The sequence below is a fragment of the Cupressus sempervirens genome, chromosome 8 (assembly GCF_028749045.1).
Source record: "Cupressus sempervirens isolate cs-2001-9-10 chromosome 8, ASM2874904v1, whole genome shotgun sequence".
Taxonomy (NCBI): Eukaryota; Viridiplantae; Streptophyta; class Pinopsida; order Cupressales; family Cupressaceae; genus Cupressus; species Cupressus sempervirens.
Genome location: NC_143125.1, coordinates 12,283,035 through 12,300,477, shown reverse-complemented (window position 1 = coordinate 12,300,477; position 17,443 = coordinate 12,283,035). Strand labels below are relative to the sequence as shown.

Sequence of the window (17,443 nt, the reverse complement as noted above, 5' to 3'; positions counted from 1 at the left end):
GACCCATGTTTTTGCTCATAACTCCTAATTGGTTTGACGGATGAATTTCATATTTTAGGGGGTTATTCAGCGACCCTAGGCGCCCAGATTTATTGCTTTTGGAGTGACAAAAACGCTGCAATGTTTTTATCTAGCAGCCATACTAGGCCGTACCTGTACGGCCCTGTCAGTTGGGCAGCAGCAGCAATTTTGTGAGTCGGTTTGGGGCAGATTGTGAGGTCTTCGTGTGGCATCAATTCAGCATTTATATCCGGCAAAATTGGAGCTATTCCAGGTGCACAAACTGAAGTTTTGATTGCCAAAATATTGCATGTTCTAGATTAGAACAGTCAGCACTGTCATTGCATAAATAGTTATTTCCAATCATTAATAACTGTTGTAAAAGTTTCGTCATTTGCATTCCAAATCTGAACTGGGTTATTGTTCATGTCATAACATTGCATCGTCAAGAGCTTGATGTGTTAGAAGTGCATAGTTGTGACAGTCTCTCATTGTAATCAGTTCTATTTGCTGTCATAAAATCAGAATTGCATTGGACTTCATATTTGAGTTTCATATTGTCATCTATCTCTTAGATTGGTAGTGTTATAATCTGGAATTGTTGTTCATACATTATTGGCATCATATATTGAGGTTTTGTTGTACAACAATTAGTAATATTGCAGCCTTATTCGGTTACATGCCAATTGTTTGACAAAATTCCTAAGTCCAGTTTGAGGGCTTCAGTGGCCTTTATAGTAAGGGTCATTACAACTATTTATGCAATGACAGTGCTGACTGTTCTAATCCAGAACATGCAATATTTTGGCAATCAAAACTTCAGTTTGTGCACCTGGAATAGCTCCAATTTTGTCGGATATAAATGCTGAATTGATGCCACACGAAGACCTCACAATCTGCCCCAAACCGACTCACAAAATTGCTGCTGTTGCCCAACTGACAAGGCCGTACAGGTACGGCCTGGTACAGCTGCTAGATAAAAATATTGCAGCGTTTTTGTCACTCCAAAAGCAATAAATCTGGGCACCTAGGGTCGCTGAATAACCCCCTAAAATATGAAATTCATCCGTCAAACCAATTAGGAGTTATGAGCAAAAACGTGGGTCCAAACCCTGGACTGGCAGTCTGAAAATAATGCACAACTGTGTCTACAAACCCTGTTAATCAATCCACAAATGCTAGGGCACAACTGAAACCCTTATTCCAACCAAAGTAAACCCTTATAACTGAATCTCAATGAAGTCCAAATGAGATGGTTAAATTACCAACTCCTCAAATGCAACAATTCAGATGATATTTCACACCCTCAAAGTCGCCAATCCAAGGGAGTGATTCGTTCCCAAAGATCAAATAATAATTTGCAGACCCAAGAGACTACAAATTTGCTCCACAATGGAAGAAGTAGAAGAAATCTCAAATCCAAGCATGTCCAAAATGAGAGGCCCAGCCCTCTATTTATTCACTTTTCTAAGAAGTTGCTAGAACTTCTAGAAACATCCTTTATAAAATCTCATTATAATGCACTTTTTCTAGAACTTCTAGAAACATCCTTTATAAAATCTCATTATAATGCACTTTTTATCATAAAGTAATTTTATAAAATAAAAAGTGCAACTCAACTTAAAATTATAACATGTAGGCCCCAATAACACATAATAATAAAATATAACCTCTTAACACTTCTTCAAGAGCAAGATATGACCATCTGATCCGCAGAATTGACTCTCTCTCCACACCATTTGCCTACGAGAGTCTGGAATAGGCAAAATCCATGATCAATGTCATGTCGAACTAAAGAGGGGACATTACATTTGAATTCTCTCTGAAGAAGATGGTGTGGCGAAAGGAGATCATGAATTCTTGGTTCCAAAAGCCAAGGGGAGCTAAGAGTAAGGTCCCTAAAACCCTTTTCGGCACTGATCTAAAGCCTGAGATTGTGGACATTCTGGTCCTCTTGCATCGACTTAAAGGTGAAGTAGAAGCCTTTAATTTTGTAGAACAATACTTCTTTTTGGTGCAAATTATTTGCTCAGATACACAATATATTGACTGGGCGTATGAGGTAGGTGAACATTTGTCTAGGGCTCTCAATGCGGCTAAGTTCTACAATTCATTTTATGTCTTCTTTCTTGATATATATGTTGGCTTCCCTACAATTGTGGCCAAGACTCCCCAGATTAGAGAATTTCCCTGATGACGTGAAAAGCTATGAATTTTATCCATGCCTGCAACTGCAGAATAGTTATGCGGAGTATATCCGAGTAAATGATGTGTTCACAATGAGAATATGCACGGAGCTCCAAGGATGTCCAGAGCGGAGATTCAGCCAAGAGGCAATCACGGTCATCAATCAATTTGGCGGTTATTTCATCCAATTCTCATCCTTTTCATATTTACGTCTTGCAGCTTTCGATTGATTTCCCCTGAAGCTGCCCAGATATCCAGATGACATGATCGTGCTCGTTGAGATCGTGAGACAAGCAATCCAAGTGAATGTGTTGAGCGCCAGTTTGAGGAAAAAGGGATACGAATTTCCCATAAAAGTTGGGGCCTACAGTTGTGAGTCCCAATCAGATGCCAAAAACATGCTCAAGGCATTCGAGAACAAGTTCAAATTAGAAGAATATGAAGTGGTGAGGCCTATGTTTGACCCAAATGGGTATGCCAGAGATGTGCTTCAAATTGGAAGCGTGATCAAGCATGTTACTACTATAGAAGATTATTGGGCAGATTGCAGAGATGAGTTGGAGAGCCGTGATCGTGCATTTGCCAGACTCACGGTGGAACAGATAAAGGCATATGCCATTGATCTCAATGTAGAAGGACTGGAAGATGATTGGCAAAATATGTATAGTAATACATATTTCACCAAATTAAGGAATACTACTATCAGTTCTGAGCCTTATGTGGAAATAGAAGAAGATTTTGATATTATGATGGCTTGAATCATCAAGAGAACCGGAAAATGAGTTGAGTGGACAGCAAAAAAGGGCCGGAGTAGCGGCAGGACTACTCAAGCTTCTCCAACTGCTGCTACTCCCACTTCTTCTCAGAGTGCCACACCAAGTGTTACAACTACAACAGCTCAAGGGCCTGCTCAATTTGTAGGAGGTGACCAACCCCCGGAGAAAAACATTTCAATAGCTCCAACTTGCCAAGGCAGTCCTCTACCAATTATTGGAGCTAGCACTGAAGAAAAGAGGACTGAAGAGCCAAAAGATGGTGTTACTACTCCAGTCTCACCTCCTCACGTTACTCCAACTCCATCTCCTCATCATAGCCCTGGTCCATCTACAAGCGCTCCAATTTTGCAGCCAACTAGTTCCCCCATTTAGATAGTAGAGATCGGAGATGAACAGAGCAATAGCAGCAAGTCCATTGAATCTGACGAAGCCGCAAGGAAAACTCAAGAGCAAGAGAAAGCCCCAAGTTCCTCTAGGCTTCTATTTTAGGATCCTACGAATCCTTTTTCTGCAACTTGAGCGCCAATGACTCCGGTGAAGAAGAAGATGTTCAGTATAGAGTCACTTGGGGCTGCTTCTAAAGTGATCAACACAGAGTCCTGGCTAGAAGACACCTTAGAAAGGAAGAGAAAGAGGAAAGAGGAGAGTATCCCTGCAAAGGATACTGTGTCTCAAGCAGTTCGTTCTGGATCTACAGTAGGGAAAGCTAAGAAGCAGAAGACTTTATCAATACTTGGGCAAGATCCAGAAATAGGACACTTAACAATGGAGGTAGCAAAGCCAAACAAAGAAGGGAGAATTGAGAACATGACACCCGATGATTTCATTCTACATTCAATTGATCTTGGAGAGACTAGAAATGATACAAAGGTGGTCCTATGGGATCAAGTAATGAGGTGATAGAAGAACAATTGGAGAGCCTCAAATTGTCAAAAATCAAGATGAAGGCCGAGATTGAAGAATTGAAAATATTTATCAGTCAGTTAGTTGTTCCATTGGCAACCATTACTGGTGTGCCTGCTACTAAGAACCCCACAGCAGAGGAAGTGCAAGCTTTCATCTCACAGCTTCAGAAAGACAGGCATTTTGGTCAGATCAGAAGAGAATGGATTGAGAAACTCAATGCAAATGGAATTGCTCTGATCGATCAAATTGGAAATGTTATCCTTTGATTGGAAACTGAGAAGGATAATATCATATCTAATCACAATACTTTGGCCGTAGAGAAGGCAAGATGTGATGAATGCATTTCTCTCCTAAAAATGATCATCCAAATGAAGGCAAAAGAGGTAGTTGAAGCAAAGGTTTTGAAGAGAGGAACTGAGCCTCTGTTCGAATGGCTTCAAAGCATGCAATTTAAGTTGGAGATGACTCAAAAAGATGAAGAGGGACTCAAAGAAATAGGGGAAAAAGTGAGGAAGACTCAAGACAGAGAATTCGAACTCATGCGAGGATTACACACTGACCCACAAACCAGTAGGCAAGGGAAAGCTCTCATTGGGGTAGAAGTAATGAAAAACAACTTCTCCACATACTTGAGTAATTTGTCTAGAATGACTTCAAGCAGTCAAAACAGAGTGGTAGAGTTGCAGACGCTTGGTGGATATGTAAACATGGCTGCTGGAGTATTGACAAGTCAGCTAAATACAATGAAGGAGCTAGCTCGAGAGCATTTGAAGTGGCTCTTAAGATTCACTAATGTACATGTGCCCAATCACGAAGAAATGATTCCAATTATGGTTGCTGCTAAGGCATATAGAGCGAAAACTAAAAAGGGAAAGAAGTCCAAGTGATTCAATTGACACTCCATTTTTGTTTTCTGATGTAAATTTTGGAAATTTTGTAAATTTTGTAATACGACAAACTGGCATCTTGCCATTTGTCATCCTCAGAAGATGAACCGATTAAAATTCCTATTGTAACGGTCATCTCTCAACTCTATATATATGAAGTTGAATGATTAATGAAAGGTCGGCAAATTTTGGTGTAGGATACTTGATGTTGCAAAGTCAATTGAAGAGTATTTTATGTCAATTATTTCCTATTCCAGTAAGTTGATAGTTGTGAATTAGTCGATTCTTTCTCTTAAACTAAGTTACAGTAGGAAGGAAAGGATTGTTTCATTCCTTTGTTTCGAGGTTGTGAATAAACCTGGTAGGATGTGCAGTGAAATATTTGGAGAAGGACTCATTAGACCTTTTTTATTATTCCATTTACATCTCTGTTAATAGTTGTTGTAGATTAGTTGAATGCTGAGTGTATGAATTCATAAGATGTGTGAGTTCTATCATTTGGTTCATAGACTAGAAAGTTTACCCTGCCTAGATTAAGTTCTGCTTAGGCTTAATTTGGTTTGCCTCTTTTGCTCTCGGGTTAAGAGCATACCCTGTGTTAGTTTTAGGATCAAAACATAATTCATTGCATATTATTCCATAAGGGAGTTGTAACTACCAATTCAGAGAAAAGCCAATAATCAGAGAACATCTTTTCAACTGTTGCAACCAGATATTGTTCACGATTTGGGCGCTAAAAGTCATATTCTCAAGAAACAAGGAAGGACAAATCTGTTTACCAACAGATTTTTTGCGACTCTGCTAGGGAACACGAACAGTCGCTTGATCAAAAAAGCCTATGTCATCAGGGAAAATGGTACTACCTCATGAAAACATAATCCCAATGCTCCAACCTAACCTTGGTTTTCAAGACGACCAAGAGGAAATAATTTCATCCCTTAACACATTTGTTTGGAGGCACAGAAGGAACACTGAACATTATCGGAATGCTAGCCAGGTATTAGAGGAAGAAGAAAGAACAGCAGAAGCCTTTGAAAGAGTTGTTCAAAGGAGAGATATCTGGAGAGCAGAAAGACAATTAAGACAATAAGCTCAGAGATAAACTAGACCCAGCATCCTGGAACAATTTAGGTTCCTCAAAAGTACCAAGGAATAGGGTGGGCAGGATTCCACCTTTGATAAACTTGCAGAGCTTGGCTTTCCTATTTTAGACGTCCCAAAGTGGAAAGGTGAAGGTAAAAGTCGAAGTAGATCCCCTTCCCCCGTTAGAAATCAGGACGCCAGCACTTCACATTCCACTTGTCAGGTGTTAGCACTTCACGGAGTTACTGCCCCTCCAATTGTTAATTTTCCGCCATATACCGCTAGAACAATCATGGCCACTCCATGGGCCGTGGCAACAGGGCCGTTAGCATTGAACGCTTACCATCTACTCTCGGCTGGCTCAAAGAAGAATTTTCCTAAATTCTCAGGTGATCGGAAAGTCACTACAGATGAACACATTAAAGCTTTCTTTGCGGCTACTCATATCTTAGGAGTGGGACATGAAGATGTTGTTGTAAGATTGTTCGTAGAAACCCTCACAGATAGTGCAACACATTGGTTTTACCATCTACCTAACGGCTCAATAACTGATTGGGATACAATTAGAACTGAATTTGAGACCAGATTCAAAACTGTAGAAGATGAACACGCCTTGCTAACACAGTTGACTTCAATTAAGAAGCAACCAACTATGAGCATGAGGGATTTCGTTGCCAAATTCAATAAGATTAATAGCAGAATTTCTGTTGCTGATAGACCCACACCTCGTAATCTGAAAACTTTCTTTATTAGCGCTATGCCTCTAGATATCAATTATGATCTGAGAAGGGCACGTCCCACTGATCTGGCTGATGCACAAAAGAAAGGGATTGAATGTGAAGATGACTTAATTTCCGCAGGAAAATGGAAACAAGAACTTCAAACTAAAGGGATTTCTAGTAATACCACATCATCAAAAGAGATGATTTAGAAGTTGTCTAATGAACTAGTAGCGATGAAAAAGCAGTTACCCGGATTCAATAGCTCTTATCAGCAGAATTACCAAAACTCACCAGGAACAAGTAATGAAAGTAGATTTCCACAGCTTACAAGTTCACAACCTAGGTTGCAAATTGAGGTGGTGCTGAAAAAAGAAAATATGTGTGTCTTTCATTTGACCACAGATCATGACAGTGAAAATTGTCCGGAGACTGCCCGCATGATGCAGTTGTTATTTACTAATGAATTAAACACTGCGGCTCTTGTTCAGAGCCTGATTCTTATTCAAATGGCGACTCTGGAAATTTATTTTTAGAATACGAATCGGATTCTGAATCAAAAGGTGAGTGTTATGCAACTATTGATGGAACTTCATACACAGTGCTTACCCGTGGACAAAGGTTAAAGAACCAAACCTCTAGTCACACACACAGGAATGACTTCAGCCCTTCAACGAACAATGTACATATTGATCAAGGAACATCTACTTCACAAACGGGTAAGGACAAGACATCATTTGATTTCATTCAATTTTGTGAAGGGTCAAAAATTCAAATTTCCACTATTGATTATTTAAAGTCACATCCTTCCGAGTTAAAAAGGCTGGTAGACCGATGTAAAGGAAACACATCAGATGCTAATTGTAATGTAATGGTTGAAAAAGAAGATGAAACCTTGACATCTGGTTTGTTTAATCAAGAAGATTCCACAATTTTAGCAACCTCTCCTGGGCAAAAACCTAAACCTTTTTATATCTCATTGTACATCAATGGATGTAAACTCAGTAATTGTATAATAGATTTGGGTGTGTCAGATAATGTTATGCCCTATTCTATAGCTAAAGCTTTGGGTCTCAATCTTACTAAAGCGCATGGAAGATGCTATTCAATGGATGCCAAACAAGTTCCCTTACTCAGACAGATTAAAGATGCTCAGGTAGCTTTAGCTTCACATCCAAAAAAAAAGCTCCTATTGACTATCCTAGTAGCTGATATCCCAGCAAGCTATGGACTTCTGTTAAGTAGAAGTTTCTTTCGTGACTTAGGAGGAGAAATAAAACTAGACTGGTCTCAAGCAGTAATACCTATTGGGAATAAGAAAGTCAAAATAGAACCTGAAGAAAAGGCAAAGTTCACAGTGTTGAAATCAGACAACCCTAAAGCTCAGATCCTATATCAAGAATTAGAGTTTGGCAATTATATGTTGTTTATCGAAGAAAACCCAAAAGAACAAATGGACAAAAATCCAAACAATAAAGTTCCCAATGAAAATAAAGATGTACCAGGCATATGGACGCTTGAATTCGATGGAAGTTGTGCTTCTTCAGGATCCGGAGCAGGTGTGGTATTGATATTCCCAAAAGGAGAACCTGAACCTATGGCTTTCAAATTGGAATTTGGGAATACAAAGAATACTTCAGAATATGAGGCCTTATTACTGGGAATAATGTCAGCAAAAGAAAAAGGAATAAAGATTTTAAAAGCCCAAGGTGATGCAAAGCTTATTGTAAGGCAGGTAAAGGGGCAGTATTCTGTTAAAAATCACAAGCTGAAGAATTACAAGAACAGAGTTTGGGATGAGATTGAAGGTCTAGATGCCTTCTCTATTGAAGCAGTTCCGAGAGAGATGAATACTAAAGCCGATTCTTTAGCTGTCTCCGCCTCCCTATTACTTCCTCACCCAGATTTCCAAGACAAGAAATACTAGATCGAAATTGTGTATCAATCTGCCATTCCAGATAACACAAAATCATGGCAAGTTTTTAATGATGATAAAAGTTTGCCGATGTTCCTTGAGAATGACAAGTCTAGTTTTGAACATGAGTTCAGTGGAAGTGATCATGAAAGCTCTGATGCAATTGAGGAACAGAGCCAAAATGTGGAAGTTCAGTTGAAAGGCAACATTATTCCCCCATATTTCGTAGCCTTAGAAAAATTGTTTAATAGACATGATGCTTACATAAAGCAGAAGAGAGCAGAAAAGGGGCCAACAATGGGTGAATATGAACGAGTTTACATTGGAGATATTCATAATCCCAAACTGATTAACATTGGGAGGTGTTGCTCACACAAAGAGAAAGAGGCTGCAAAGAATCTATTTATGGAATATAGAGATGTTTTCGCTTGGAGCTATGAAGATTTGAAAAGTTACAAAAATGGGAAGGTAAAACATGAAATTCCACTGAAGCCTGATGCAGCCCCTTTCCGGTCGAAACAAAGGAACTATAATCCTAAAGTCGCTGATGCCATCTTCTGAGAAGTTGATAAGATGTTAAAAGCAAGAATTATTTATCCCATTCATCATTCCACCTAGATAGCCAATATAGTACCCGCCAGAAAAAAGAACAGAGAAATAAGAATCTGTGTTGATTTCCGCAATCTAAATCAAGCGTCCCTGAAAGATAACTTTGCTCTTCCTAATATGGACTATTTACTGCAAACAGGAGTGGGATCTGAAATGATGTCTATGCTTGACAGCTTCTCGGGTTATAATCAGATTGAAGTAGAAGAGAAAGACCAGCATAAGATGGCGTTCACTACCCCTTGGGGTACATTTGCGTACCGCAGAATGCCTTTTGGACTTATCAACGCTAGTGCTACATTCCAAAGGTGCATGAGTAATACATTCGCTGATTTGAAAGACCGAATCATGGTCATATACCTAGATAACCTCACCGTGTTCTCGAGAAAAAGAAAAGATCATATGGGAGATTTGAGGAAGGTGTTGAGAGCATGGAATATCTCTCAACCCAAAGAAGTCAATTTTTGGTGTGACAGAAGGAAAGCTCCTTGGCCATATAGTGTCCTTGGAAGGCATTAGAATTGACCCTGAAAGAGTGGAAGCTATTCAGAGACTGAGCCTACCCTCAAACAAAATAGGGGTTAAATCTTTCTTTGGGCAGGTAAATTTTCTCAGAAGATTTGTGCCTGATTTTGCGAAAACTACTAAACATATAGTAGACATGATGAAAGGGAATTCAAATTTCAAATGGAATGAGGCAGGGAAGCGAGCTTTTCATGATATAAAAATTGCTATTGCTAATGCTCCAGTACTGAGTCATCCAAATTATAAGCGGGACTTTATCATTTATTGCTACGCTTCTGAACATGCATTGTCAGCTATTCTTATGCCGGAGAATGATGAAGGAGTACAAGCTCCTATTTCTTTTATGAGCATACCTTTAAAGAACCATGAACTCAAATATTCGCAAATTGAAAGGCATGCTTTCTCAGTGGTCAAGGCTCTTAAACATTTTCGGTTCTATATCTTGCATTCACATTCAATAGTTTTTGTCCCAGATGTAGCAGTAAAGAGTGTACTGACACAACAGGGTATAGGTTGCAATGTCAGAGGAGCATGGGTAGCAAAAATACAAGAATACGATATAGAGATTAAACCTACCAAGTTAATAAGAGGGAATGCTCTATGCAAGGTAATTGCAAAAAACAAAATCACTGGAAGGTCAGAAGAATCGGGTGAGAAGCAATTGGTGTTAGTTGTAGGTCTCTACGATCCATGGTTTGAAAACATCTCTTACCTTTTAACATATGGTGAATGTCCAGAGGGCCTAAATGCAAAGCAAACAAGAGATCTAAAACTAAAAGCAGCTAAGTATGTCATCTAGGATGGTAAGCTTTTCAAAAAGGCTATTGATGGTACTTTCCTTAGATGTGTAGATAAACAACAGCAAGAAAAGTTGTTGAAGACATTCCATGATGAAGCTTGTGGAGGACATTTCTCTTCTTCAGTCACAGCATTTAAAATACTAAGGCAGTGTTATTACTAGCCTGGGATGTTTAAAGACGCGTATGCATGGGTAGCAAAGTGTGAAAAGTGCAAGATGTTTTCGGGACGTCCTCAATTAGCTGCTTTATCTTTGAGACCTGTTATCATTGCAGGGCCTTTTCAACAATGGGGCCTTGACTTTGTTGGTCCTATTAGCCCTACATCCAATGTTGGTCATCAGTATATAATAACTGCAACTGATTACATCACTAAATGGGTAGAAGCTAACGCTACAAAGGAGACTACTTCCAAGGTGGTGTGTGAATTCATAAAAGAAAACATTTTGGTCAGGTTTGGTGTCCCTATTAAACTAGTGATGGATAATGCATCTTATTTTTCTTCAATTGAAATTACTGATTTCTGTTTTGAGTACGGGATCACCATTGGTCATTCATCTGATTATTTCCCTCAAGGGAATGGACAAGCAGAGTCTAGTAATAAGAACTTAATTCATATTGTTAAGAAGCTAGTCTCAGATAATCAGAAAACCTGGCACAAAAGGATTCATGAGGCACTCTGGGGAAATAGAGTGACACCCAAAAGGGCAATTGGTATATCCCCTTTTGAACTGGTTTATGGAACTGAAGCCAATCTGCCTCTACCTCTGGAGTTAGCCACGAACAAACTCAGAGCAGTAACAGCAGGACTACTCAAGCTTCTCCAGCCGCTGCTACTCCCACTTCTTCTCAAAGTGCCACACCAAGTGTTACAACTACAGCCGCTCAAGGGCCTACTCAATCTGCAGGAGGAGGTGACCAACCCCCGGAGAAAAACATTTCAATAGCTCCAACTTGCCAAGGCAGTCCTCTACCAGTTATCGGAGCCCAAGCTAGCACCAAAGAAAAGAGGACTGAAGAGCCGAAGGATGGTGTTACTGCTCCAGTCTCACCTCCTCACGTTACTCCAACTCCATCTCCTCATCATAGCCCTGGTCCATCTGCAAGCGCTCCCCTTTTGAAGCCAAATGGTTGCCCCATTTAGATAGTAGAGATCGGGGATGAACAAAGCAGTAGCAGCGAGTCCACTGAATCTGACGAAGCTGCAAGGAAAACTCAAGAGGAAGAGAAAGCCTCGAGTTCATCTAGGCTTCTGTTTCAAGATCCTAAGAATCCTTTTTCTACAACCATAGTGGCAGTAACTCCGGTGAAGAAGAAAATGTTCAGTATAGAATCACTTGGGGCTGCTTCTAAAGTGATTAGTACAAAACCCTAGCTAGAAGACACCTTAGAAAGGAAGAGAAAGAGGAAAGAGGAGAGCATCCTTGCAAAGGATACTGTGTCCTCAAGCAGTTCGCTCTGGGTCTACAATAATGAAAGCTAAGAAGCGGAAGACTTTATCAATACTTGGGCAAGATCCAGAAACAGGACACTTAACAATGGAGGTAACAAAGCCAAACAAAGCAAGGAGAATTGAGGAAATGACACCCGATGATTTCACCCTGCATTCAATTGATCTTGGAGAGGCTAGACATGATACAAAGGTGGGCCTATGGGGATCAAGTAATGAGGTGATAGAAGAACAATTGGAGAGCCTCAAATTGTCAAAAATCAAGATGAAGGCCGAGATTGAAGAATTGAAAAGATTTATCAGGCCGTTAGTTGTTCCATTGGCAACCATTACTGGTGTGCCTACTACTGAGAACCCCATAGCAGAGGAAGTGCAAGCTTTCATCTCACAGCTTCAGAAAGATAGGCATTTTGGTCAGATCGGAAGAGAATGGATTGAGAAACTCAATGCAGATGGAATTGCTTTGATCGATCAAATTGGAAATGTTATCCTTCAATTGAAAACTAAGAAGGATAATATCATATCTAATCACAACACTTTGGCCGCAGAGAAGGCAAGGTATGATGAATGCATTTCTCTCCTGAAAATGATCATCCAAATGGAGGCAAAAGAGACAGTTGAAGCAAAGATTTTGAAGAAAGGAACTGAGCCTCTGTTCGAATGGCTTCAAAGCATGCAATTTAAATTGGAGATGATTCAAGAAGCTGAAGAGGGACTCAAAGAAACAGGGGAAAAAGTGAGGAAGACTCAAGACAGAGCATTCAAACTCATGCGAGGATTATACACTAACCCACCAACCAATGGGCAAGGGAAAGCTTTCATTGGGGTAGAAGTAATGAAAAACAACTTCTCCACATACTTGAGTAATTTCTCTGGAATGACTTCAAGCAGTCAAAACAGAGTGGTAGAGTTGCAGACGCTTGGTGGATACATACACGTGGCTGTTGGAGAATTGACAAGTTAGCTAAATACAGTGAAGGAGTTGGCTCGAGAGCATTCGAAATGGTTCTTAAGATTCACTAATGTACATGTGCCCAGTCACGAAGAAATGATTCCAATTATAGTTGCTGCTAAGGCATATAGAGCGAAAACTAAAAAGGGAAAGAAGTCCAAGTAATTCAGTTGACACTCCCTTTTCGTTTGCTAATGTAAATTTTTCAAATTTTGTAAATTTTGTAATACGACAAACTGGCATCTTGCCATTTGTCATCCTCAGAAGATGAACCGATTAAACTTCCTATTGTAACGGTCATCTCTCAACTCTATATGTATGAAGTTGAATGATTAATGAAAGGTCGGCAAATTTTTGTGTAGGATACTTGATGTTGCAGAGTCAATTGAAGAGTATTTTATGTCAATTATTTCCTATTCCAGTAAGTTGATAGTTGTGAATTAGTCAATTCTTTCTCTTAAACTAAGTTACAGTAGGAAGGAAAAGATTGTTTCATTCCTTTGTTTCAAGGTTGTGAATAAACCCAGTAGGATGTGTTGTGAAATATTCCGAGGACTCATTAGACCTTTTTTATTATTCCATTTACATCTCTGTTAATAGTTGCTGTAGATTAGTTGAATGCTGAGTGTATGAATTCATAAGATGTGTGAGTTCTATCATTTGGTTCATAGACTAGAAAGTTTACCCTGCCTGGATTAAGTTCTGCTTAGGCTTAATTTGGTTTGCCTCTTCTGCTCTCAGGTTAAGAGCATACCCTGTGTTAGTTTTAGGATCAAAACATAATTCATTGCATATTATTCCATAAGGGAGATGTACCTACCAATTCAGAGAAAAGCCGATAATCAAATAATGGCTTTTCAATTGTTGTGACCAGATATTGTTCACGATTTGGGCGCTAAAAGTCATATTTTCAAGAAACAAGGAAGGACAAATCTGTTTACCAACAACTTGACAAGACCTGACACTTGTTTCAATAAAGCCGCCTTAAGGAAGGCCATCAGATAGCCCAACTCTTGGTTGATAGCATCAGTATGTTACAAGGAAGCTCTTATTAAAATGGATGCAAAGTTTTGGATATTTCATAAATGGTTCGTTGGAAAGCCTGTGCAAACACACAAGCAAAAATGTGAAATAATAGATAGGCAAGATCATCATTTGGCAAAATACTTGTGGGCATGCATTTAAGAGGGATATTTTGCAATTTATAGAGAAGTGGCAAGCAAATTTGACTGAAAGCCTCTTGAGAAGGAAATCTTATGCCGAGAGATCGTGTTTGGGACATACTTTCCAAGTCTTTTGCAACTCAAATCAAATCTACCTTCGTAGCATAAAGATTCATCATCAGATTTTTTCTCTGAGATATCAAGAACATTTTCCTATGGCTTCCCATTGTAAACCATAATGAAGTTCTTCAAGTTCATGGCACACAAGCATTGTAGATATGAATATTGCACAAAGTACACTATAGAAATGGGTGATCATCAACGATCAGTGTTCCATAATGACCAGCATTAGTGGAGACCAAAGTCCTCAACTTTCCTAGTTGTTACTTGAATTAAGCCAGTTTTTACATATGGATTATATTACACAACACCCCGATTGTGGTGATATACACCTACACAATATGGAGAATGTGATAGTTTTTGTGGGGATAAAGTTACAATATTGTAATACTCTAAATGAAATCACAATTGCCCATAGAAGAAGAGTAAGCTTTGGGGGTACATATACAATCAGAGAGATGGGAGACATAAAGTCAGCATTTGTTGGACACGTATATGTCTTATCTTCTTGATCTCTTCATGAAAAAGGTAGAAATTTCTTCATTAATAAATTGATGTAACTTGAATAAATGATTCAAAGATCAAAAGGGGATCGAAAAGGATTGATTATTCAATCTTATTCTTGAATGATGTAAGGTCTATGTTTTAGGTCATATTTGGTTAATTTTGTAGAGGTTAATTAACCTCACCAAAAACACGTGATTGGGAGGTAGTTATTAACCACAGAAGAGTAGTTCTTAACCTCAAATCTATATAAGGGATCATTTTACTTTGTAAGGGGACTTTTTGGACTAGGTAGAATTAGAGAACACTTATGTTGGAGTTTTGGTAGCAAGACAATTTTTGGAAAGTGTACAGATTTTGTTCTTCTAATCAGAAATTTCTCTTATGTTCTTGGTGCAAGGAAATATAAGGAAATACATTTTGGATTCTCTTTCTACAAATCTGAAATGTTGAAGTGTTGATTCTTTTTATAATGGGTGTTTTCACAATATTTTGCAAATGTTCATGAATTATTGAATCAACATTGTGCTAATGGTAGCCTTCAAGCATAGCTCTTGATCGCTCTTATTAGCCGTTTAGGTTAATCTAAGAAAAAATTGAAGTCATTTGGTGCATTCATTGTCAATAGCTTTCTCTCTATCTTTCAAAGTTCTAATTCATTTATGTTGAAAAATCAATTACACCCATCATACGAGGGAGCTCCCCCTCTCAAACACAGAGAAAGATTGTAATCTGGTAGTGATTAGGTTTCAATCTCTCCAACTGTTGACAAGGTTCTCACTATTCACAGGGCGAACAGGGTCAGTTTCAGAAGTAATTTCACAGTGACAAATATGTTTCCCAACAAAGAATATCATCACTTTGGTTTTGTTAGTGTTCACTTTCATCCCAAATTCTTGACAAAAGGTTTGAAACGCCTTCAAACATTCCCTAAAACACATTTAATAACATAGATCTGATAAAATCTAAACCCATTAGCAGAAATAAGAATGTTGACCCAAGGTTGTGGTCTAGTTGGTAACTCACCTAGTGATTTACAAAAGAAGACGGCTTGATTTCCTCCATAAACATACATTATAATGTAATATGTTGCTATGTATTAAGCATCCGTCAAAAAAATTGCTTATGCAATACCCAAAATAAATCAAGGAAAACATAAATTAGTACAAGTTATACAAAAATTAGATTTTGAAGCTATTGTTATGGCATATTGGTTTGGGTATGTTAAATTATGTCCATGTTCCGATCAAATTGTGTGATAGGAATTTCATTTCATTATATAAAGCGTGCTTCAACAATTCCTCTTTTTTGTGTCACACTCAGTTGGATCCTTCTATACTATTCTTTCTTACAACATTGTTTTGATCTCTTTGACTGCAAGGCCACAAGGAAGTGAATCAATTTTCCTAAGTTACTTGCAATCAAACCATTTTCTAACTACACCCCACAAAGGAAGCATATGACCAATTGAACTCCAACCCTATGGTCATTATGTTGAAATTCAAGGCTAGAAGTTGTTATTGAAATGTAATGTCCCTTTTTGGGGACATTAGAAATATTAAAGGGGACATCTTTATAATGTTAAAATTGACTATGAGAGCTAAGAATTTATTTATTAAAGGTCAAATTAATATTCCAAGTTGACAAAAGATGACAAGGAAAGATAAGAGGGAAGGCCAGAAAGGAAGTCGAAGAGTCACAACTGCGAGAATAAAAGTAGAAAAGACCCTTCCCTTTTGGGGTATGCTTGATTTACTATTCAGATTTTCCAGTTCTCTCTTGTGAGAGTTTTCAGAAAGCTTTAGCTTTGAGCCAGTGTGAGGACGTAGCCTCTTGTGCAGGCAGGCCATTGACTAAAACTCATTGTCTAGGGAGATATCATTTTAGGTGTCTCGGTTGTGCTTACAGGTTCTTCTCTTTAGTTTTCCAATCTGACTGTAGAACTGTGTTTAAAATTGGATTTTATAGTTGCTGGTTATTGTATTGCTGTTGTATAACACAATAACGTCTTATTAGTTAACTAGTAGTTGCTGGTTATTGTATTGCTGATGTACAATGCAATAACGTATTTAGGGGGAGTCTAAGTGTTGCGGGTTTTACCTTTTTGGTTTGTAGTTCAAGTTATATGTTCGACATATTGGATGTTATTGTGGAATAACGAGTTTTATTCATATGGAAAATTTGCTGGTCATATTATAGCATTGTCTTCCATTTTCCTTATATCCGAATTTTGAATGTTGTATCTGAGATAAGTTGATAAAATTTCTATTTGAAATTTCTACTGGTTAACCACCTTGCTGGAAACTACTTGCCAAGTTTAGTTGCTGATTATATTGTTCATAGAGAAACCAGTAAATATCTGGACCAGGATATTACATGAAAGTACTTTCTCGGGCCTTCAACATTTCTTGTATAGAGAAGGTAATTCAGAATAGTATAAAGGTTTTCAAAGTTGTAGTCATCATGACAATAGAGACATACTGCTCATATCTGCTCAATAATTGTTACATGTGTTTCTCATATACATTCAGAAAAGAGCAATGAGACTTACAGCTTCATCAATTATTCAGATGTTATTAGATAATTGATTTAAATGTTACTGGAATAATTGTTCATCTATTAGTACTAAAAGATTTAGTTGAAAAACAATTCTTTGCAGGATTCATAAGTTCTCACTCTACAAGCCTTTTCAACTGAGGAGTGTGTTTGATCAGATACATATACGACCAGCTTGCTAAGAGATTCTGCACCAATTCTTTTTAGAACTTTGTCTCGTGCAGCTAATAGTGATACCAATATTGCTTCACTTGCTGAGCCTTGCATAACACCACCCCCCTTACCTGCAAAATGTAA

General features: G+C 38.4%; 1 pseudogene across 1 annotated transcript in view; it reads right to left on the bottom strand.

Annotated features, from left to right (window-relative positions):
- Positions 1–17,443, bottom strand: part of LOC149541328 (tyrosine decarboxylase 2-like) — a 222,713-nt pseudogene that overhangs the window by 139,615 nt on the left and 65,655 nt on the right. Inside the window, exon 4 of the transcript XR_016355325.1 lies at positions 17,267–17,430. The product of XR_016355325.1 is annotated as a tyrosine decarboxylase 2-like (transcript). The remainder of the gene's footprint in view (positions 1–17,266; positions 17,431–17,443) is intronic.